General features: G+C 45.2%; 1 protein-coding gene across 1 annotated transcript in view; it reads right to left on the bottom strand.

The window, feature by feature from the left end:
- UNC13C (unc-13 homolog C) overlaps positions 1-23,637 on the bottom strand; it is a 1,212,529-nt gene that overhangs the window by 288,426 nt on the left and 900,466 nt on the right. The gene's annotated exons all lie outside the window — the stretch shown is intronic.

Below are 23,637 nucleotides of genomic sequence, written 5' to 3'. Positions count from 1 at the left end.
GACTGATCACAAGAATCTGATTTATCTTGAGTCTGCCAGGCGCCTGAATCCTAGACAGGCACGCTGGTCGTTGTTTTTCTCTCGGTTTAATTTTGTGGTCTCATATCTACCAGGTTCTAAGAATGTGAAGGCAGATGCCCTTTCTAGGAGTTTTGAGCCTGATTCCCCTGGTGATTCGGAACCTACAGGTATCCTTAAGGATGGGGTGATATTATCCGCTATTTCCCCAGATCTGCGACGTGCTTTGCAAGAGTTTCAGGCGGATAGACCTGATCGCTGTCCACCTGGTAGACTGTTTGTTCCTGATGATTGGACCAGTAGAGTCATCTCGGAGGTTCATTCTTCTACGCTGGCGGGTCATCCTGGAATTTTTGGTACCAGGGATTTGGTGGCTAGATCCTTCTGGTGGCCATCTCTGTCTCGAGATGTGCGTGTTTTTGTGCAGTCTTGTGATGTGTGTGCTCGGGCCAAGCCTTGTTGTTCTAGGGCTAGCGGGTTGTTGTTGCCCTTGCCTATTCCGAAGAGGCCTTGGACGCACATCTCGATGGACTTTATTTCTGATCTTCCTGTCTCTCAGAGGATGTCTGTTATCTGGGTGGTGTGTGACCGTTTTTCTAAGATGGTTCATTTGGTGCCATTGCCGAAGTTGCCTTCCTCGTCTGAGTTGGTTCCTTTGTTTTTTCAAAATGTGGTTCGCTTGCATGGTATTCCTGAAAATATCGTTTCTGATAGGGGTACCCAGTTCGTTTCTAGATTTTGGCGGGCATTCTGTGCCAGGTTGGGCATTGATTTGTCTTTTTCGTCTGCCTTCCATCCTCAGACTAATGGCCAGACGGAGCGAACTAATCAGACTTTGGAGACGTATTTGAGGTGTTTTGTGTCTGCGGATCAGGATGATTGGGTTGCCTTTTTGCCATTGGCGGAGTTTGCTCTTAATAATCGGGCTAGTTCGGCCACTTTGGTTTCCCCTTTCTTTTGCAATTCGGGGTTTCATCCCCGTTTTTCTTCTGGTCAGGTGGAGGCTTCAGATTGTCCTGGAGTAGATGCTGTGGTGGATCGGTTGTATCGGATTTGGGAACAAGTGGTGGACAATTTGAATTTGTCCCAGGAGAGGACTCAGCGGTTTGCTAACCGCCAGCGTCGGGTTGGTCCTCGCCTTCGTGTTGGGCACTTGGTGTGGTTGTCTTCCCGTTTTGTCCCAATGAGGGTTTCTTCTCCTAAATTTAAGCCTCGGTTCATCGGTCCCTATAGGATTTTGGAGATTATTAACCCTGTTTCCTTTCGTTTGGACCTCCCGGCATCTTTCGCTATCCATAATGTGTTCCATCGGTCGTTGTTGCGGAGATACGAGGTGCCGGTGGTTCCTTCTGCTGAGCCTCCTGCTCCTGTGCTGGTTGAGGGTGAATTGGAGTACGTTATAGAGAAGATCTTGGACTCCCGTATTTCCAGGCGGAGACTCCAGTATCTGGTTAAATGGAAGGGCTATGGTCAGGAAGATAATTCTTGGGTAACTGCCTCTGATGTTCATGCCTCGGATTTGGTTCGTGCCTTTCATAGGGCTCATCCAGGTCGCCCTGGCGGTTCTTGTGAGGGTTCGGTGCCCCCTCCTTAAGGGGGGGGTACTGTTGTGATCCGCTTTTTGGGCTCCCCTAGTGGTGGCTGGTGGTACTGGAGACTTGTGTGTTCTTTTCTGCCTCAGCTCACCTGCTTCCATCAGTTTTGGGAGTTCCCTATTTAGCCTTGCTCTCCAGTCACTTCCTTGCCGGTCATCATTGTAACCTGAGTCTTTCAGTTGTATGTTCCTGCTACCAGTCTGCTGATCAGCTAAGTGGACTCTTGCCCTTTTTGTTTTGTATTTTTTGTCCAGTTTACAGTTTGTCATTTCCTGTTACTGGAAGCTCTTGTGGACTGAAATTGCCACTCCTGTGTCATGAGTTGACACAGGAGTCTTAAAGTAATTTCAGGATGGGTTTTTGAAAGGGTTTTTCAGCTGACCGTGAAGTCCTCTTTTGTATCCTTCCTCTATCTAGTAAGTGGACCTCGCTTTGCTAAATCTACCTTCATACTGTGTATGTCTTTTCCTCTGAACTCACCGTTAATATATGTGGGGGCTACTATCATCTTTGGGGAATTTCACTAGAGGTAAGCCAGGTCTGTTCCTTCCTCTTCCAGGCGTAGTTAGTTCTCCGGCTGGCGCATGGCATCTAGGCAGCCGTAGGAATGCTTCCTGGCTACTGTTAGTTGTGTGGTAGATTTAGGTCACGGTCAGCTTGAGTTTCCATCACCCGAGGGCTAGTCTGTTATTTTGTGTTTCTGATGTTCCCATGCCATTGGGGAATCATGACAGAAGTCTGAGGAAGCTGGCTGTTGTGGGAATGGCCAACAGGGTGTGTGACGTGTCTGCTGAGTATCCCGGCTACTTATTTGCTTGACTGGGCGGGTCCCTAAACACTTTGGGCCCGGTCACAGCTGCGACCTCAGTTGTTATGCCCCTGCAACTCACTGTGTTTGGAGGAGCAAGAAGGATGAGTACAACCCCAAGAACATGTTCCCAACTGTGAAGCATGATGGTGAAAATATCATACTTTGGAGGTGTTTTTCTGCAAAGGGGAAAGGATGACTGCACTATATTGAAGGGAGAATAGATGGGGTCATGTATCGTGAGATTTTGGCCAACATCCTCCTTCCCTCAGTAAGAGCATTGGAGATAAGTTGTGGCTGGGTCTTCCAGCATGACAATAACTTGAAGCACACAGCCAGGGCAACTAAGGAGTGTGTCATGGATCCCAATGGCTGGGGATCGCACTGGACAAGCAAAATAACATAAATAACGGACGAGCTCTAGGGTGATGGAACCTGGGCTGACCGCTGCCCTACTCCTGACAACCACAACTAGAAATAGCCAGGGAGCGTGCCTACGTTGATTCTAGACGCCACGCGCCAGCCTAAGAGCTAACTAGCACTGCAGAGGAAATAAAGACCTAGCTTGCCTCCAGAGGAATGAACCCCAAAAGGTATAGTTGCCCCCCACATGTATTGACGGTGAAATGAGAGGAAGGCACGCACATAGAGATGAAAATAGATTTAGCAAAATGAGGCCCGCTATAACTAGAAAGCAGAATGATACAAAAGGGGTCTGAGCGGTCAGCAAAAAACCCTAATCAAAAACCATCCTGAGATTACAAGAACCCATGTGCCAACTCATGGCACATGGGGAGAACCTCAGCCCACTAGAGCTACCAGCTAGCAAAGAGTCATAATTAGCAAGCTGGACAAAAAACCAAACAACTAAAAAACAGAACTTAGCTTATCCTGAGAGATCTGGGAGCAGGTAATCAGGAACCAAACTGAGCACATCTGAGTACATTGATAGCCGGCAAGGGAATGACAGAAAAGCCAGGTTAAATAGGAAACACCCAGCCTCTGATGGACAGGTGGAAAGCAGAGACCGCAACCCACCAAAGTCACCCAGTACCAGCCGTAACCACCAGAGGGAGCCCAAAAACAGAATCCACAACAGTACCCCCCCCTTGAGGAGGGGTCACCGAACCCTCACGAGAACCCCCAGGGCGATCAGGATGAGCTCTATGGAAGGCGCGGACCAAATCAGTCGCATGAACATCAGAGGCGACCACCCAGGAATTATCCTCCTGACCATAACCCTTCCACTTAACCAAATACTGGAGTTTACGTCTGGAAACACGAGAATCCAAGATCTTCTCAACAACATACTCCAATTCTCCCTCCACCAGCACCAGAGCAGGAGGCTCAACCGAAGGAACAACGGGCACCTCATACCTCCGCAATAACGACCGATGGAACACATTATGAATAGCAAACGATGCTGGGAGATCCAAACGAAAAGATACAGGGTTAAGAATCTCCAAGATCTTATAAGGACCGATGAACCGAGGCTTGAACTTAGGAGAAGAGACCTTCATAGGGACAAAACGAGAAGACAACTACACCAAGTCCCCAACAAGAAGTCGGGGACCCACGCGGTGACGGCAATTAGCAAACTGCTGAGTCTTCTCCTGAGACAACTTCAAATTGTCCACCACCTGATTCCAAATACACAATCATAAACTTATCCAGATATTCACGGAAAATATTGTGCATAAAGGACTGAAAGACTGAAGGAGCATTAGAAAGTCCAAAAGGCATTACCAAATACTCAAAATGGCCCTCAGGCGTATTAAATGCGGTTTTCCACTCATCACCCTGTTTTATCCGCACAAGATTATACGCACCGTGAAGATCTATCTTAGTGAACCACCTAGCCCCCTTAATGCGAGCAAACAAATCAGTCAATAATGGCAATGGATACTGATATTTGACTGTAATCTTATTCAGAAGGCGATAATCTATACAAGGCCTCAGGGAACCATCTTTTTTTGCCACAAAAAAAAAACCTGCTCCCAGAGGGGACGAAGATGGACGAATATGTCCCTTTTCCAAGGACTCCTTAATATAATTCCGCATAGCAGTATGCTCTGGCACTGACAGATTAAATAAACGACCCTTAGGGAACTTACTGCCAGGAATTAATTCTATAGCACAGTCACAATCCCTATGAGGAGGGAGCGAATTGAGCTTAGGCTCCTCAAAAACATCCCGATAGTCAGACAAAAACGCAGGGACCTCAGAAGGAGTAGATGAAGCGATTGAAATCAGAGGTGCATCATAGTGAACCCCCTGACATCCCCAGATAACACAGACATTGTTTTCCAATCCAGGACAGGATTATGAGTTTGTAACCATGGCAGACCAAGCACTAGTACATCATGTAAATTATACAGTACAAGGAAGCGAATCACCTCCTGATGAACGGGAGTCATGCGCATGGTCACTTGTGTCCAGTACTGCGGTTTATTCATAGCCAATGGTGTAGAGTCAATTCCCTTCAAAGGAATAGGAACTTCCAGAGGCTCCAGACTAAAACCGCAGCGTTTGTCAAATTACCAATCCATAAGACTCAGGGCAGCGCCCGAATCCACATAGGCATCGACGGAAATGGATGACAGTGAACAAATCAGAGTTACAGACAAAATGAACTTAGACTGCAGAGTACTAATGGCAAAAGATTTATCAACCTTTTTTGTGCGTTTAGAGCATGCTGATATAACATGAGCTGAATCACCACAATAAAAACACAATCCATTTTTCCGCCTATAATTTTGCCGTTCACTTCTGGACTGAATTCTATCACATTGCATAGTCTCAGGTGCCTGTTCAGAAGACACCGCCAACTGGTGCACAGGTTTGCGCTCCCGTAAACGCCGATCAATCTGAATGGCCATAGTCATAGACTCATTCAGACCTGTAGGCGCAGGGAACCCCACCATAAAATCCTTAATGGCCTCAGAAAGACCATCTCTGAAGTTTGCAGCCAGGGCGCACTCATTCCACTGAGTAAGCACTGACCATTTCCGAAATTTTTGACAATATACTTCCGCTTCATCATGCCCCTGAGAGAGGGCTAATAAAGCCTTTTCAGCCTGAATCTCCAGGTTAGGTTCCTCATAGAGCAATCCCAGTGCCAGAAAAAACGCATCCACACTGAGCAATGCAGGATCCCCTGGTGCCAATGCAAATGCCCAATTCTGAGGGTCGCCCCGCAGGAAAGATATTACAATCTTAACCTGCTGAGCAGGGTCTCCAGAGGAGCGAGATTTCAAAGAAAGAAACAATTTGCAATTGTTCCTGAAATTCAGGAAGGTAGATCTATCTCCAGAAAAAAACTCTGGAATAGGAATTCTAGGTTCAGACATGGGAGTGTGAACAACAAAATCCTGTATGTTTTGAACTTTTGCAGCAAGATTACTCAGGCTGGAAGCCAAACTCTGGACATCCATGTTAAACAGCTAAGGTCAGAGCCATTCAAGGGTTAAGAGGAGGTAAGAAGCAGCTAGACAGCAATTAAGGGCTAGGCAGCAAAACTCTGAGGGGAAAAAAAAAAAATTCCCTTAAACACTTCTTTTTCTCCTGCTTCAGCCCAAACAATTAACACTTTGTAGGCCGGCTATACTGTCATGGATCCCAATGGCTGGGGATCGCACTGGACAAGCAAAATAACATAAATAACGGACGAGCTCTAGGGTGATGGAACCTGGGCTGACCGCTGCCCTACTCCTGAGAAACACAACTAGAAATAGCCAGGGAGCGTGCCTACGTTGATTCTAGACGCCACGCGCCAGCCTAAGAGCTAACTAGCACTGCAGAGGAAATAAAGACCTAGCTTGCCTCCAGAGGAATGAACCCCAAAAGGTATAGTTGCCCCCCACATGTATTGACGGTGAAATGAGAGGAAGGCACGCACATAGAGATGAAAATAGATTTAGCAAAATGAGGCCCGCTATAACTAGAAAGCAGAATGATACAAAAGGGGTCTGAGCGGTCAGCAAAAAACCCTAATCAAAAACCATCCTGAGATTACAAGAACCCATGTGCCAACTCATGGCACATGGGGAGAACCTCAGCCCACTAGAGCTACCAGCTAGCATAGAGTCATAATTAGCAAGCTGGACAAAAAACCAAACAACTAAAAAACAGAACTTAGCTTATCCTGAGAGATCTGGGAGCAGGTAGTCAGGAACCAAACTGAGCACATCTGAGTACATTGATAGCCGGCAAGGGAATGACAGAAAAGCCAGGTTAAATAGGAAACACCCAGCCTCTGATGGACAGGTGGAAAGCAGAGACCGCAACCCACCAAAGTCACCCAGTACCAGCCGTAACCACCAGAGGGAGCCCAAAAACAGAATCCACAACAGGAGTGGCTCCGTAAGCATTTCAACACCCTAGTGAAAAGTGGCCTAGCAAATCTCCAGACCTGAACCCAATAAAAAATCTTTGGAGGGAGCTGAAACTCATCGTTGCCAAGCAACAGCCCCAAAACAGGAAGGATCTGGAGAGGATCTGTATGGAGGAGTGAACCAAAATTCCTGCTGCAGTGTGAGAAAACTTGGTCAAGAACTACAGGAAACGTCTGACCTATTTAATTGCAAACAAAGGTTTCTGTACCAAATATTAAGTTTAGTTTTTCTATTGTATCAAATACTAATTTCATGCAATAAGATGCAAATTATTTATGTAAACTCATGATTTTCTTGATATTTTTAAGATTCTGTCTCTTACAGTTGAAGTGTACCTACGATTGAAATTACAGACCTTTCCATTTCCTCTAGGTGTGAAAACTTGAAAAATTGGCAGTGTATCAAATACTTATTTTCCGCACTGAATCACTGAATAATTCCTAATCTCCAGATAATCGGAAGCGACGACAGACGACTAATAACTAGCTACAGAACCTAAATTATTATGAAAATTTCAGTTTAGATTGTATAGTTTGTAATCATCAGCATACCCTTCCAATTCTTCCCAAATCAGGAGCTAATTGGTAGTTCCACAATTTTAAAAACACCCATTAATCTACTGTTATAAAGTTATAAAGGTATATATACGAATGACCGTTTCATTATATACAAGTGGTTCTCATAAATTAAAATACCATCAAAAAGTTAGTTTATTTCAGTTCTTCAACACAAAAAGTGAAACTCATATTATATAGAGTCATTACAAACACAGTGATCTATTTCAAGTGTTTATTTCTGTTAAATGTTGATGATTATGGCTTATAGCCAATGAAAACCCAAAGATCATTATACAGTGGGGCAAAAAAGTATTTAGTCAGTCAGCAATAGTGCAAGTTCCACCACTTAAAAAGATGAGAGGCGTCTGTAATTTACATCATAGGTAGACCTCAACTATGGGAGACAAACTGAGACAAAAAAATCCAGAAAATCACATTGTCTGTTTTTTTATCATTTCATTTGCATATTATGGTGGAAAATAAGTATTTGGTCAGAAACAAAATTTCATCTCAATACTTTGTAATAAATCCTTTGTTGGCAATGACAGAGGTCAAACGTTTTCTGTAAGTCTTCACAAGGTTGCCACACACTGTTGTTGGTATGTTGGCCCATTCCTCCATGCAGATCTCCTCTAGAGCAGTGATGTTTTTGGCTTTTCGCTTGGCAACACGGACTTTCAACTCCCTCCAAAGGTTTTTTATAGGGTTGAGATCTGGAGACTGGCTAGGCCACTCCAGGACCTTGAAATGCTTCTTACGAAGCCATTCCTTCGTTGCCCTGGCGGTGTGCTTTGGATCATTGTCATGTTGAAAGACCCAGCCACGTTTCATCTTCAATGCCCTTGCTGATGGAAGGAGGTTTGCACTCAAAATCTCACGATACATGGCCCCATTCATTCTTTCATGTACCCGGATCAGTCGTCCTGGCCCCTTTGCAGAGAAACAGCCCCAAAACATGATGTTTCCACCACCATGCTTTACAGTAGGTTTGGCGTTTGATGGATGCAACTCAGTATTCTTTTTCCTCCAAACACGACAAGTTGTGTTTCTACCAAACAGTTCCAGTTTGGTTTCATCAGACCATAGGACATTCTCCCAAAACTCCTCTGGATCATCCAAATGCTCTCTAGCAAACTTCAGACGGGCCCGGACATGTACTGGCTTAAGCAGTGGGACACGTCTGGCACTGCAGGATCTGAGTCCATGGTGGCGTAGTGTGTTACTTATGGTAGGCCTTGTTACATTGGTCCCAGCTCTCTGCAGTTCATTCACTAGGTCCCCCCGCGTGGTTCTGGGATTTTTGCTCACCGTTCTTGTGATCATTCTGACCCCACGGGGTGGGATTTTGCGTGGAGCCCCAGATCGAGGGAGATTATCAGTGGTCTTGAATGTCTTCCATTTTCTAATTATTGCTCCCACTGTTGATTTCTTCACTCCAAGCTGGTTGGCTATTGCAGATTCAGTCTTCCCAGCCTGGTGCAGGGCTGCAATTTTGTTTCTGGTGTCCTTTGACAGCTCTTTGGTCTTCACCATAGTGGAGTTTGGAGTCAGACTGTTTGAGGGTGTGCACAGGTGTCTTTTTATACTGATAACAAGTTTAAACAGGTGCCATTACTACAGGTAATGAGTGGAGGAAAGAGGAGACTCTTAAAGAAGAAGTTACAGGTCTGTGAGAGCCAGAAATCTTGATTGTTTGTTTCTGACCAAATACTTATTTTCCACCATAATATGCAAATAAAATGATAAAAAAAACAGACAATGTGATTTTCGGGATTTTTTTGTCTCAGTTTGTCTCCCATAGTTGAGGTCTACCTATGATGTAAATTACAGACGCCTCTCATCTTTTTAAGTGGTGGAACTTGCACTATTGCTGACTGACTAAATACTTTTTTGCTCCACTGTATCTCAGTAAATTAGAATAATTAGCAAACAACTTCTGCAAAGGCTTACTAAGCATTTAAAAAGGTCCTTTAGTCTGTTTCAGTAGGCTCCACAATCATGGAGAAGACTGCTGACTTGACAGATGTCCAGAAGGCAGTCATTGCCACACTCCACAAGGAGAGTAAGCCACAAAAGTCCATTGCTAAAGAAGCTGGATGTTCACAGAGTGCTATATCCAAGGATATAATGGAAAGCTGAGTGGAAGGAAAAAGTGTGGTAGAAAAAGGTGCACAAGCAACCAGGATAACTGCAGCCTTGAAAGGATTGTTAAGAAAATGCCAATCAAAAATTTGGGGAGTTGACTGCTGCTGGAGTCATTGCTTCAAGAGTCACCACACACAAATGTATCCAGGACATGGACTACAAGTGTTGCATTCCTTGTGTCAAGCCACTCATGACCCATAGACAATGCCAGAAGTGTCTTACCTGGGCCAAGGAGAAAAAGAACTGGACTGTTGCGCGGTGGTCCAAGGTGTTTTCAGATGAAAGTTAAATTTGCATTTCATTTGGAAGTCAAGGTCCCAGAGTCTGGAGGAAGAGCAGAGAGGCACAAAATCCAAGCTACTTGAGGTCTAGCATGAAGTTTCCACAATCAGTGATGGTTTGTGGAGCCATGTGATCTGCTGGTGTAGGTCCACTGTGTTTTATCAAGACAAAAGTCAGCGCAGCTATTTACCAGGAAATTTTTGAGCACTTCATGCTTCCCTCTGCCGACAAGCTTTTTGGAGATGGAAATTTCATTCTACAGCAAGACTTTGCACCTATCCACACTGCCAAAAGTACCAATACCTGGCTTAAAAACAACAGTATCACTGTGCTTGATTGGCCAGAAAACTCACCTGACCTTAACCCCATAGAGAATCTATGTGGTATTGTCAAGAGGAAGATGAGAGACACCAGACCCAAAAATGCAGACGAGCTGAAGGCTGCTATCAAAGCAACCTGGGCTTCCTTAACACCTCAGTTCCACATGCTGATCGCCTCCATGCCATGCCACATTTATTGATGCAGTAATTGATCCAAAAGGAGCCCCGACCAAGTATTGAGTGCATTAACTTAACATACATTTCAGTAGGCCAACATTTCGGTTTTTAAAAGAATTATTCAAGCTGGTGTTATAAAGTATTCTAATTTACTGAGATAATGACTTTTGGGTTTTCATTGACTGTAAGCCATAATCATCAGCATTAACAGAAATAAACACTTGAAATAGATCACTCTGTTTGTAATGACTCTATATAATATATGAGTTTCACTTTTTGCATTAACCCCTTTCATGACCCAGCCTATTTTGGCCTTAATGACCTTGCCGTTTTTTGCAATTCTGACCAGTGTCCCTTTATGAGGTAATAACTCAGGAACGCTTCAACGGATCCTAGCGATTCTGAGACTGTTTTTTCGTGACATATTGGGCTTCATGTTAGTGGTAAATTTAGGTCGATAATTTCTGAGTTTATGTGTGAAAAAAACGGAAATTTGGCAAAAATTTTGAAAATTTTGCAATTTTCACATTTTGAATTTTTATTCTGTTAAACCAGAGAGTTATGTGACACAAAATAGTTAATAAATAACATTTACCACATGTCTACTTTACATCAGCACAATTTTGGAAACAATTTTTTTTTTGCTAGGAAGTTATAAGGGTTAAAATTTGACCAGTGATTTCTCGTTTTTACAACAAAATTTACAAAACCATTTTTTTTAGGGACCACCTCACATTTGAAGTCAGTTTGAGGGTTCTATATGGCTGAAAATACCCAAAAGTGACACCATTCTAAAAACTGCACCCCTCAAGATGCTCAAAACCACATTCAAGAAGTTTATTAACCCTTTGGGTGTTTCACAGCAGCAGAAGCAACATGGAAGTAAAAAATGAACATTTAACTTTTTAGTCACAAAAATGATCTTTTAGCGAAATTTTTTTTATTTTCCCAATGGTAAAAGGAGAAACTGGACCACGAACGTTGTTGTCCAATTTGTCCTGAGTACGCTGATACCTCATATGTGGGGGTAAACCACTGTTTGGGCGCACGGCAGGGCTTGGAAGAGAAGGAGCGCCATTTGACTTTTTCAATGAAAAATTGGCTCCAATCTTTAGAGGACACCATGTCGCGTTTGGAGAGCCCCCGTGTGCCTAAACATTGGAGCTCCCCCACAAGTGACCCCATTTTGGAAACTAGACCCCCCAAGAAACTTATCTAGAAGCATAGTGAGCACTTTAAATGCCCAGGTGCTTCACAAATTGATCCGTAAAAATGAAACGGTACTTTTTTTTCACAAAAAAATTATTTTAGCCTCAATTTTTTCATTTTCACATGGGCAACAGGATAAAATGGATCCTAAAATTTGTTGGACAATTTCTCCTGAGTACACAGATACTTCACATGTGGGGGTAAACCACTGTTTGGGCACATGGTAAGGCTCGGAAGGGAAGGAGCGCCATTTGACTTTTTGAATGAAAAATTCTCTCCATCGCTAGCAGACACCATGTCACGTTTGGAGAGCCCCTGTGTGCCTAAACATTGGAGCTCCCCCGCAAGTGACCCCATTTTGGAAACTAGACCCCCCAAGGAACTTATCTAGAAGCATAGTGAGCACTTTAAACTCTCAGGTGCTTCACAAATTGATCCGTAAAAATGAAAAAGTACTTTTTTTTCACACAAAATTTCTTTTAGCCTCAATTTTTTCATTTTCACATGGGCAACAGGATAAAATGGATCATAAAATTTGTTGGGCAATTTCTCCTGAGTACGCTGATACCTCATATGTGGGGGTAAACCACTGTTTGGGTGCACGGCAAGGCTCGGAAGGGGAGGCGTGCCATTTGACTTTTTGAATGGAAAATTAGCTCCAATCGTTAGCGGACACCATGTCGTGTTTGGAGAGCCCCTGTGTGCCTAAACATTGGAGCTCCCCTACAAGTGACCCCATTTTGGAAACTAGACCCCACAAGGAACTTATCTAGATGCATAGTGAGCACTTATAACCCCCAGGTGCTTCACCGAAGTTTATAACGCAGAGCCGTGAAAATAAAAAATAATTTTTCTTTCCTCAAAAATGATTTTTAGCCCAGAATTTTTTATTTTCCCAAGGGTAATAGGAGAAATTGGACCCCAAATGTTGTTGTCCAGTTTGTCCTGAGTACGATGATACCCCATATGTGGGGGTAAACCACTGTTTGGGCGCACGGCAGGGCTCGGAAGTGAAGGCACGCCATTTGGCTTTTTGAATGGAAAATTAGCTCCAATCATTAGCGGACACCATGTCGCGTTTGGAGAGCCCCTGTGTGCCTAAACATTGGAGCTCCCACACAAGTGACCCCATTTTGGAAACTAGACCTCCCAAGGAACTAATCTAGATGTGTGGTGAGCACTTTGAACCCCCAAGTGCTTCGCAGAAGTTTATAACGCAGAGCCGTGAAAATAAAAAATAATTTTTCTTTTCTCAAAAATGATTTTTAGCCCACAATTTTTTATTTTCTCAAGGGTAACAGGAGAAATTGGACCCCAAAAGTTGTTGTCCAGTTTCTCTTGAGTACGCTGATACCCCATATGTGGGGGTAAACCACTGTTTTGGCACGTGTCGGGGTTCGGAAGGGAAGTAGTGACGTTTTGAAATGCAGACTTTGATGGAATGCTCTGCGGGCGTCAGGTTGCGTTTGCAGAGCCCCTGATGTGCCTAAACAGTAGGAACTCCCCACAAGTGACTCCATTTTAAAAACTAGACCTCCCAAGGAACTAATCTAGATGTGTGGTGAGCACTTTGAACCCCCAAGTGCTTCGCAGAAGTTTATAACGCAGAGCCGTGAAAATAAAAAATAATTTTTCTTTTCTCAAAAATGATTTTTTAGCCCAGAATTTTTTATTTTTGCAAGGGTAACAGGAGAAATTGGACCCCAAAAGTTGTTGTCCAGTTTCTCCTGAGTACGCTGATACCCCATATGTGGGGGTAAACCACTGTTTGGGCACATGCCGGGGCTCGGAAGGGAAGTAGTGACATTTTGGAATGCAGACTTTGATGGAATGGTCTGTGGGCGTCACATTGCATTTGCAGAGCCCCTGATGTGCCTAAACAGTAGTAACACCCCACAAGTGACCCCATTTTGGAAACTAGACCCCCCAAGGAACTTATCTAGATGTGTGATGAGCACGTTCAACCCCCAAGTGCTTCACAGAAGTTTACAACGCAGAGCCGTGAAAATAAAAAATAATTGTTCTTTCCTCAAAAATTATGTCTTAGCAAGTAATTTTTTATTTTTGCAAGGGTAACAGGAGAAATTGGACCCCAACAGTTGTTGCCCAGTTTGTCCTGAGTACGCTGGTACCCCAAATGTGGGGATAAACCACTGTTTGGGCGCACGTCGGGGCTTGGAAGGGAGGGAGCACCATTTGACTTTTTGAATGCAAGATTGGCTGGAATCAATGGTGGCGCCATGTTGCGTTTGGAGACCCCTGATGTGCCTAAACAGTGGAAACCCCTCAATTCTAACTTCAACACTAACCCCAACACACCCCTAATCCTAATCCCAACTGTAGCCATAACCCTAATCTCAACCCTAACCCCAACACACCCCTAACCACAACCCTAATCCCAACACACCCGTAACCCTAATTCCAACCCTAACCCTAATCCTAACCCTAATCCCAACCCTAACCCTAATCCCAACCCTAACCACAACTGTAACCCCAACACACCCCTAACCCTATCCGTAACCCTAACCACAAGCCTAATCTTAACCCTATTTCCAACCCTAGCCCTAATTCCAACCCTAACTCTAATTCCAACCCTAACCCTAAGGGTATGTGCCCACGTTGCGGATTCGTGTGAGATTTTTCCGCACGATTTTTGAAAAATCTGCAGGTAAAAGGCACTGCGTTTTACCTGCGGATTTACAGCAGATTTCCAGTGTTTTTTTGTGCGGATTTCACCTGCGGATTCCTATTGAGGAACAGGTGTAAAACGCTGCGGAATCCGCACAAAGAATTGACATGCTGCGGAAAATACAACGCAGCGTTTCTGCACGGAATTTTCCGCACGGAATTTTCCGCACCATGGGCACAGCGGATTTGGTTTTCCATAGGTGTACATGGTACTGTAAACCTGATGGAAAACTGCTACGAATTCGCAGCGGCCAATCCGCTGCGGATCCGCGGCCAATCTGCTGCAGATCAGCGGCCAATCCGCTGAGGATCCGCAGCCAAATCCGCACATGCCATAACCCTAACCCTACCTGTAACCCTAACCCTACCGCTAACCCTACCCGTAACCCTAACCCTAGTTCTAACCCTAGTTCTAACCCTAACCCTAGTGGAAAAAGAAAAAAAAAATATTTTCTTTATTTTATTATTGTCCCTACCTATGGGGGTGATAAAGGGGGGGGTTATTTATTATTTTTTTTATTTTGATTGCTGTGATAGAACCTACCACAGCGATCAAAATGTACTTGTAATGAATCTGCCGGCTGGCAGATTCGGCGGGCGCACTGAGCATGCGCCCGCCATTTTGGAAGATGGCGGCGCCCATGGAGAAGACGGACCGACACCGGGAGCCTCGGTAAGTATAAGGGGGGGAGATCGGGGCACGGGGGATGGGCGTCGGAGCACGGGGGGGCGTCGGAGCACGGGGGGGTGACATAGGAGCAGGGGGGGAGCGGACAGGAAAACGGGGGAGCGGAGCACAGGATGGAGGGGACCGGACCCCATAACGGAGCACTGGGGGGGCGATCAGTGGGGTGGGGGGGTGTCACTTCAGGTTTTCCAGCCATGGCCGATGATATTGCAGCATCGGCCATGGCTGGATTGTAATATTTCACCAGTTTTTTAGGTGAAATATTACAAATCGCTCTGATTGGCAGTTTCACTTTCAACAGCCAATCAGAGTGATCGTAGCCACGGGGGGGGTGAAGCCACCCCCCCTGGGCTGAAGTACCACTCCCCCTCTCCCTGCAGATCGGGTAAAATAGGAGTTAACCCTTTCACTCGATCTGCAGGGACACGATCATTCCATGAAGCCACATAGGCGTCATGGGTCGGATTGGCACGGGTTTTCATGACGCCTACGTGGCGTCATGGGTCGGGAAGGGGTTAAGGAACTGAAAAATTACCTTTTTGATGATATTCTAATTTAGTGATAAGCACTTCATCATTATCATTAGTGTCCATTATTCAGTGATTTAGACTTTGGTCGTTCCTAGAGACATCCATTGATTGATGACTATGACACTATTCTTTAGTATTGACATTCATTGATCAGAAACTGGTGGACAACTTAGTATTGGCTTTTAAAGATGAATGAGTTTTCATCAAACACAAAGAACAAGCCTTCTATTCAAGATGTAGTAATTTAGCAAGAACATTATAATTTATGAAAGACACGTTTAATGAATGTATTACACCACTTGAAGAACTTGCAGCACATTACACTTGATAGCTTAGATGAATTAAGCTTTGCTCACAGCTGCTCTGTGACTTCTGCATGCAGTTCTAGTTTTTTCTCATGATAGAATTTGTGACGCAGTTGTGAACATAGTCCTAGCAGTGTACTGAATAAGCAAAACCAATGCCAGATATTCACAATCTTTTTTTTCTCCTGCTCAAGAACCTAAACTGCTTCTTCTGTAAGGACAGACATAGCATTATATATTTCTTGGCTACTACTATATTCTAACCAGGGTTGCCAATTTGACTTTTTTTTATTTTTTCTAGGCAGATTTCCAAACAATTACGGACAGTCAATAATTTTAACGGACACATTGGAAAACCATAATAAATCATTATGTTTAACAGTGATACATGTCCATAACCCATAATTCTGATATGAAGACTTTAGCTGCATTCTCTGTAAACTGTAAAATGGTGACAATTAAAATCATAATAATCTGTACAATTTTCTTCAGCTTCAAAACATTCATGGATGCCTTAAAAAAAAATTTAAAACAGGGTAAAAAATTACCCTAATTTTACAGACTGTCCTGGAATTTCTCGACTGCTGCCAACCCTGATTCTAGCCAAGATTAGTTGACTTCTATACTTGCTCAAAGCAAGCGCCGTAAAGACGGCAAACTGATTCTTGATTCTCGACCGCTGAATTTGACAAGTGACAACACTTGTTGCTGCTTTCATCCAAAAAACACCAACCTTTGTGAAATACCAGTCTGCATCCATGATAATTCCACATTAGTTGAATAGGATCACCATTCTCACTTGGCGCCTTTGTTTTGTACTAAACTCTCTAGAAGTTGAGGAAAATTATCAAAAGCATCTAATTTTTATATTTCAAAGAGAGCTGATGTCAGTGATATCTGTGTAATTAACACTTGACCTTACTGATCAAAATACCGTTGGCACTGTAAGAAAACGCACATAATGGGCAGCTCTCTATGATGTTACAGCATGCGAAAGATCAGTGGCAGGAGCAGGATTGTAATACACAGCTCTGCTCCTGCTACAACAGCCAGGATGAGAGAAAACTCTGATCCCTGCAAATAACCCTTTCAGTGATACAAGCATGATTGTACCATAATTTTCAGGGCTATTGTAATGATTGAGGCAGCCCTAGACATAACAAAGGTAATAATATACATATAAAATAACCTCAACAGATTTGGTATCTCCATATATGTAACAATCTATTCATTAAATTTACAACATGTACTATAGCATGTAAAAGTTTGCGCACCCCTAGTCAAAATTTCTATTATTATGAACAGTTAAGCAAGTTGAAGATGAAATGATCTCTAAAAGGCCTACAGTTAAAGATGACACATTTCGTTCGTATTTTTGGACAACCTGCATGGGTAGTACCTACTGTCACCCCTTATAATGGTATCACATCTTGGAAATGCTTTTTGTAGCCAGCCAAGAGTCTTTCAATTCTTGTTTGAGATTCCTAGGTCATCTTGCATGCACTGCTAGTTAGAGGTTTAGTAACAGATTGTCAATGATGTTCAGATCAGAGGACTGTGAGGGCCATTGTAAAACTTTCAGCTTGCGCCTTTTGAGGTAGTCTGTTGTTGATTTTGATGTATGTTTAGGATCATTATCAATTTGTAGAAGCCATCCTTTTCTCAAAAACAGCTTTTTTTACAGATGGTGTTATGTTTGCATCAAGAATTTGCTGAAATTTCATTGAATCCATTCTTCCCTCTGAGTGAAATGTCCCCCTTGCACATTGGCTGAAACACCCCCCAAAGCATTATTGACCCAACCCCCATGTTTAATTGTTGGTGAGATGTTCTTTTTATGAAATTCTGTGCCCTTTTTTCTCCACATATACCTTTGATCTTTGTGGCCAAAGTCTTCTATTTTAACCTCCTCGGTCCACAGGACTTCTTTCCAGAATGCTTCAGGCTTGTTTAGATGTTCTTTTAGATACTTCTGACATTGAATTTTATGGTGAAGACACAGGAGAAGTTTTCTTTTGATGACTCATACATGAAGGCCATATTTGTGAAGGTGTCTCTTGTAGCATGGCTAAAGGGTGTATAATCGATGAGAGGTATGTGCCACATAAGTGCGTTGTTGCTGTAATGTAGCTCGGAGTATTTCTTTGTTGTATATAAACATGTATATATATGTCTTACAGGACCTGTGGTGATGTCAGACCACATGGCTAATCATGTGATGGGTTACTGGGTGTGGTTAGCTTTATATAAGACAGGCTAATGCTTAACACAGGATATATATATATGTGTGGAGCTGCTAGCCTCCAGTGGATGTTCTTGGAAGCAGACAGGGCAGTTGTCTGCAGAGCTCTCGGTGCGGAGCAGCACAGAGGCTGAGGGAGCCTGAAGGACTGGACACTTTGTTTTCTTTTCCTGAACTAAAGGCTATTTATTTGCTGTTATCTTTCCATGTGGTTTATGAGGTAATAAACCCTGAGAACTTTTAAAGAGACGTGCCTCCTGCGTGTCAGCCATCGCACCTGAGTGAGTGAAATCCCTACAATTGGTGGTAGACGTGCGGGCAGCGTTCCCAGCGGAGATGAAGAGTCTGTTATTGGATGTCCTGGGTCAAGTCTGTTGTAAGCCAGCAAGAATTGCCGGGGAAAATGGAGGATCTGCTGAAACACGTGCTCCAGTCGCAGCAAGAGACCAACAGGCTGTTGATGCAGCAGATACAACAGAGCCAGCAGGAGATACAACAGAGCCAGCAGGAGCAACGGCAGAGCCAGCAGGAGCAACGGCAGCAGATTCAACAGAACCAGCAGGAGCAACGGCAGCAGATGCAGCTTCTGGCAACCACCATCCAGGGCAAGATGAGCGCCCCAACCCCAGGTCTGGCTGATGACACCCACGTCCGGAAGACGGTAAGATGCGCATTGCAGAAAATGACTCCCGGGGATGATGTTGAGGCCTTCCTGACAGTGTTTGAGAGGGTCGCTGAGAGGGAAAAACTTCCGCCAGAGCAGTGGGCAGAGGTACTGGCGCCATACCTGACAGGAGAACCCCAGAAGGCATATTATGATTTAACCTTGCAGGATGCCAAAGAGTATCACAAATTGAAAGTCAAGATTCTCGCACGTTTGGGGGTGACACTGACTGTCAGGGCACAGCGAGTTCACAGCTGGGCCTATCACCGGGACAAACCGCCTCGCTCTCAAATGTTTGATCTGTTGCACCTGGTCCAGAAATGGCTGCAGCCAGAGTCGTGTACACCTGCACAGATGGTGGAACGGGTGATGATGGATCGGTTTGTGCATTCCCTCCCGAGGTCCATACAGACTTGGGTTGCCCAGGGTGATCCCCAGAATGCCGACGAGCTGATCGGACTAGTTGAGAGATACCAAGGGTTGGAAGGCTCCTCCGGGAGGCAACCCATGCCGTACTGGGGGTCCCAGAAGGGAGCTGAGTCCCAAAAAGGGGTGGTGCGTCCAAGGTCACAAAGGGCGGGGGAGGTGGTGCCCAAGGTCCCTGCGGGTGATATTATTTGTTGGAGGTGCCACCGGCCAGGACATATAGCTGCCCGTTGTTCCCAGACCACTGAGCAGATGGACTGCAGCATGGGACGCCATTGTTCACACTATGCGTATCCAGCCTGCAGTGTGAACTCTCCGCCCAACGAGGGGCCTCAAGCGTGTCCCGTAAAGGTGAACGGTCGAGCAGTAACGGCACTGTTAGACTCGGGGAGCCTAGTGACCCTGGTGAGGGCCACTTTTCCTCTCCACCTGCTCCCGGGAAAGAAGGTTGGAGTCCGGTGCATACATGGTGATGCAAAGGACTACCCTTAGGCCAGGGTGGACATTGAAACGGCATGTGGCACTGAGTCCCACATAGTCGGCGTCGTGGAGGACTTGTTGCACCCTATAATTATTGGCCGGGATTTCTGTTTGTTTTGGGATTTGTGGGGAAAAGGTTCTGAGCTCCCTAGCAAGAGTAGGGAACCAATGAACCCTGGAAGGGTGTCGCCACACCCAGAGTCAGACAGGTTTCCTTTTTGTGTTCTGGTTGGGGATGAGGAGGAAGTGTCCCCTGCATCTGACATTCTGGAGTTAGAGGTAACCGGTGAAAATTTTGGGACTGCCCAACATAGGGACCCCACTCTCAGGGAAGCCTTTAATAATGTCACAGTTATTGACGGGGTGGTACAAGAGCCGGGGGAGACACAAGATTTCCCCATTTTCTGATGAGTGGGGAGTTGTTGTACCAGGTCACAAAAGTAAGAGAGGAGTTGGAAGAGCAGATGGTAGTGCCGGGTCCATATAGACGGAAGGTGTTGGACATGGCCCATTCACACATCTTGGGTGGATACCTAGGGATGGAAAAAACGCAGGAACGGGTTGTGCAGAGGTTCTATTGGCCTGGGTGTCACCGGGAAATAGTGAACTATTGCAGGTCCTGCCCTACATGTCAGCTAACTGCTCCCACTCCTCATTTCCGGAACCCCCTTGTGCCACTGCCCATTATTGAGGTGCCGTTCGAGAGAATTGCCATGGACTTGGTCGGTCCCTTAGTTAAATCAGCCCGGGGCCATCAGTATATATTAGTCATCCTGGACTATGCCACATGCTATCCTGAGGCAATTCCTCTGAGAAATTCTTCCTCGAAGAATATAGCCCGCGAGTTGGTCCATGTCTTTTCCCGGACAGGTCTGCCGAAAGAGATCCTGACTGACCAGGGGACACCTTTCATGAGCAAGGTGATGAGGGAGTTATGCAAAGCCCTGAAAATCTCCCAGTTGAGGACCTCGGTGTACCATCCCCAGTCAGATGGCCTTGTTGAGAGATTTAACAAGACACTGAAGAGCATGCTGAGAAAAGCTATAGAGAAAGACGGAAGAGACTGGGATTGTCTCTTACCCTATCTGATGTTTTCCATTCGCGAAGTTCCACAGGCCTCCACAGGGTTCTCACCGTTTGAGCTTCTATATGGCCGACATCCGCGAGGACTCCTGGATATAGCCAAGGAAACCTGGGAAGCCGAAGTCACACCCCACAGAAGCGTCATTGAGCATGTGGCCCAGATGCAACAGAGGATTGCAAAGGTGATGCCTATTGTGAAAGAACACCTCCTCCAGGCCCAAGAAGCTCAGGCCAGAGTCTACAACCGGTCTGCAAGAGTGAGGCAGTTCAATCCGGGAGACCGAGTTCTTGTGTTAGTTCCGACGGTGGAGAGCAAGTTCTTGGCCAAATGGCAAGGGCCATATGAGGTTGTCGAGAAGCTTGGGGAAGTAAATTATAAAATTCACCAACCAGGAAGAAGGAAACCATTCCAAGTATACCATGTCAACCTCATCAAGCCGTGGCAAGATAGAGTGCCGACAGTAACTCCATTGTTGTTAAGCAACCCAGAAGGTGAGGTTGGAGCGGTTACTATAGCGGAGACGCTATCAAAGACCCAGAAACAGCAGTGCCGGGAGTTACTCCAGAAAAACAGGGACCTGTTTTCAGAGTTGCCAGGACACACGAAGGTGATAGAGCACGAGGTCCTAACAGAGCCACATGTGCGGGTGAACGTGAAGCCCTATCGTATTCCTGAGGCTCGTCGAGAAGTTATCTCCAAGGAAGTGGAGCGTATGTTGAAGTTTGGAGTTATTGAGGAATCCAAGAGCGGTTGGTCGAGCCCAATTGTCCTGGTCCCAAAGCCTGATGGAGAGTGGAGGTTTTGCAACGACTATCGGAAGTTGAATGAGGTCTCCAAGTTTGACGCTTATCCCATGCCCCGCGTTGATGAGCTCATCGAAAGGCTTGGGCACGCCAGATATATATCCACCTTGGATTTGACAAAGGGGTATTGGCAGATCCCCATGGCACAGGAAGCCAAGGAGAAGACAGCCTTTTCGACACCTGATGGATGCTTCCAGTATGTCCGGATGCCGTTTGGCCTACAGGGAGCTCCGGCGACCTTCCAGAGGGCTATGGATAGAGTCCTTGCGCCCCAAAAGGCCTACGCTGCTGCATACCTAGATGATATCGTCATCTTTAGCCCGGACTGGGAGAGTCATCTGGAGAAAGTCCAAGCGGTGTTTGATGCTCTAAGAAAGGCAGGGTTTACAATAAACCCGAAGAAGTGTGCCTTGGGTAAGGAAGAAGCTAAATACCTAGGCTATATAGTGGGTCGTGGAGAAATAAAGCCCCAAATCAGGAAAGTGGAGGCAATCCAAACATGGCCGAAACCACTCTCCAAAAAGCAAGTTAAAGCCTTTCTGGGAATCGTGGGATATTACAGAAGGTTCATCCCGAACTTCGCCACAGTGGCTGCGCCTCTGACTGATCTGCTAAAGGGGACAAAATCGGTGATGGTTAAATGGTCCGAAGAGACAGAGTCAGCCTTTCAAGAGTTGAAAGGGGCTCTATGTAAGCAGCCCGTTCTGATGGCCCCAGACTTCAATAAAGAATTTATTCTTCAGACAGATGCCTCAGATGTTGGGGTAGGAGCAGTCCTTTCCCAAGAGCTACATGGGAAGGAGCATCCTGTTCTCTATCTGAGTAGAAAGCTGTCCTCATCTGAGAAGAACTACTCAGTCATGGAAAAAGAGTGTTTGGCCATAAAGTGGGCGGTGGACACGTTACGGTACTATCTGCTGGGTCGTAAATTCAGACTAATATCTGACCATGCCCCACTTAGATGGATGAGGGAAACAAAGGGTAGAAATGCTAGGGTCACCCGTTGGTTCTTAGCCCTGCAGGACTTCAGTTTCCATGTGGAACATAGGGCCGGAAAGCTGCACGGTAATGCAGATGCCCTATCAAGAATCCCTTGTTTAGTGGGGAAAAGTGCCAAGCCCCACGGCTTTAGGCAGAGGGGGGAGGTATGTAGCATGGCTAAAGGGTGTATAATCGACGGGAGGTATGTGCCACATAAGTGCCTTGTTGCTGTAATGTAGCTCGGAGTATTTCTTTGTTGTATATAAACATGTATATATATGTCTTACAGGACCTGTGGTGATGTCAGACCACATGGCTAATCATGTGATGGGTTACTGGGTGTGGTTAGCTTTATATAAGACAGGCTAATGCTTAACACAGGATATATATATGTGTGGAGCTGCTAGCCTCCAGTGGATGTTCTTGGAAGCAGACAGGGCAGTTGTCTGCAGAGCTCTCGGTGCAGAGCAGCACAGAGGCTGAGGGAGCCTGAAGGACTGGACACTTTGTTTTCTTTTCCTGAACTAAAGGCTATTTAATTGCTGTTATCTTTCCATGTGGTTTATGAGGTAATAAACCCTGAGAACTTTTAAAGAAACGTGCCTCCTGCGTGTCAGCCATCGCACCTGAGTGAGTGAAATCCCTACACTCTGAACAGTAGAACAATGTACCACAACTCCATAGTCTGCTAAATCTTTCTGAAGGTCTTTTGAGGCAGTCAAGCACGGGTTCTGATTTGCCTCTCTAGCAATCCTACAAGTAGCTCTCACTGACATTTAGCTTTGGCTTTAAGACCTCGTCTTGACCTGCACTGTTCCTATTAACTGCCATTTTTTAATTTCATTTTGAACTGAGGAAAGGGCAACTTGAAATCGCTTTGCTTTCATCTTATTGCCTTCTCCTGGTTTGTGGGCCTCCATTCCATTTTCATTTTCAGAGTGCTATGCAGCTGCTTAGAAGAACCCATGGTGGCTGATTTTTGGCACGATGTTAGATTAGGCTGAGTTTTTATAAAGATGGGAAATGTGCGCAAACTTTCACATGCAAATGTAAGTCAGTGATGAACAGGGTAAAGAAAATGGAAAATTGTGAATTTATTATGAACAATGCTTATATTTGCAGACCCCAAAATAGTAAAATTGTTGTCAGGAGTCGAGTTCCCGCCGCTGCACAGGGGGAACCTCGAACCATGTCTGCTGCGGTCTCCCATTCTTCTCCAGCCGCAGTGGAGTCTGCTCAGC

Source organism: Ranitomeya variabilis, chromosome 5 (assembly GCF_051348905.1).
Source record: "Ranitomeya variabilis isolate aRanVar5 chromosome 5, aRanVar5.hap1, whole genome shotgun sequence".
NCBI lineage: Eukaryota > Metazoa > Chordata > Amphibia > Anura > Dendrobatidae > Ranitomeya > Ranitomeya variabilis.
This window is presented reverse-complemented; position numbering and strand designations above follow the sequence as displayed.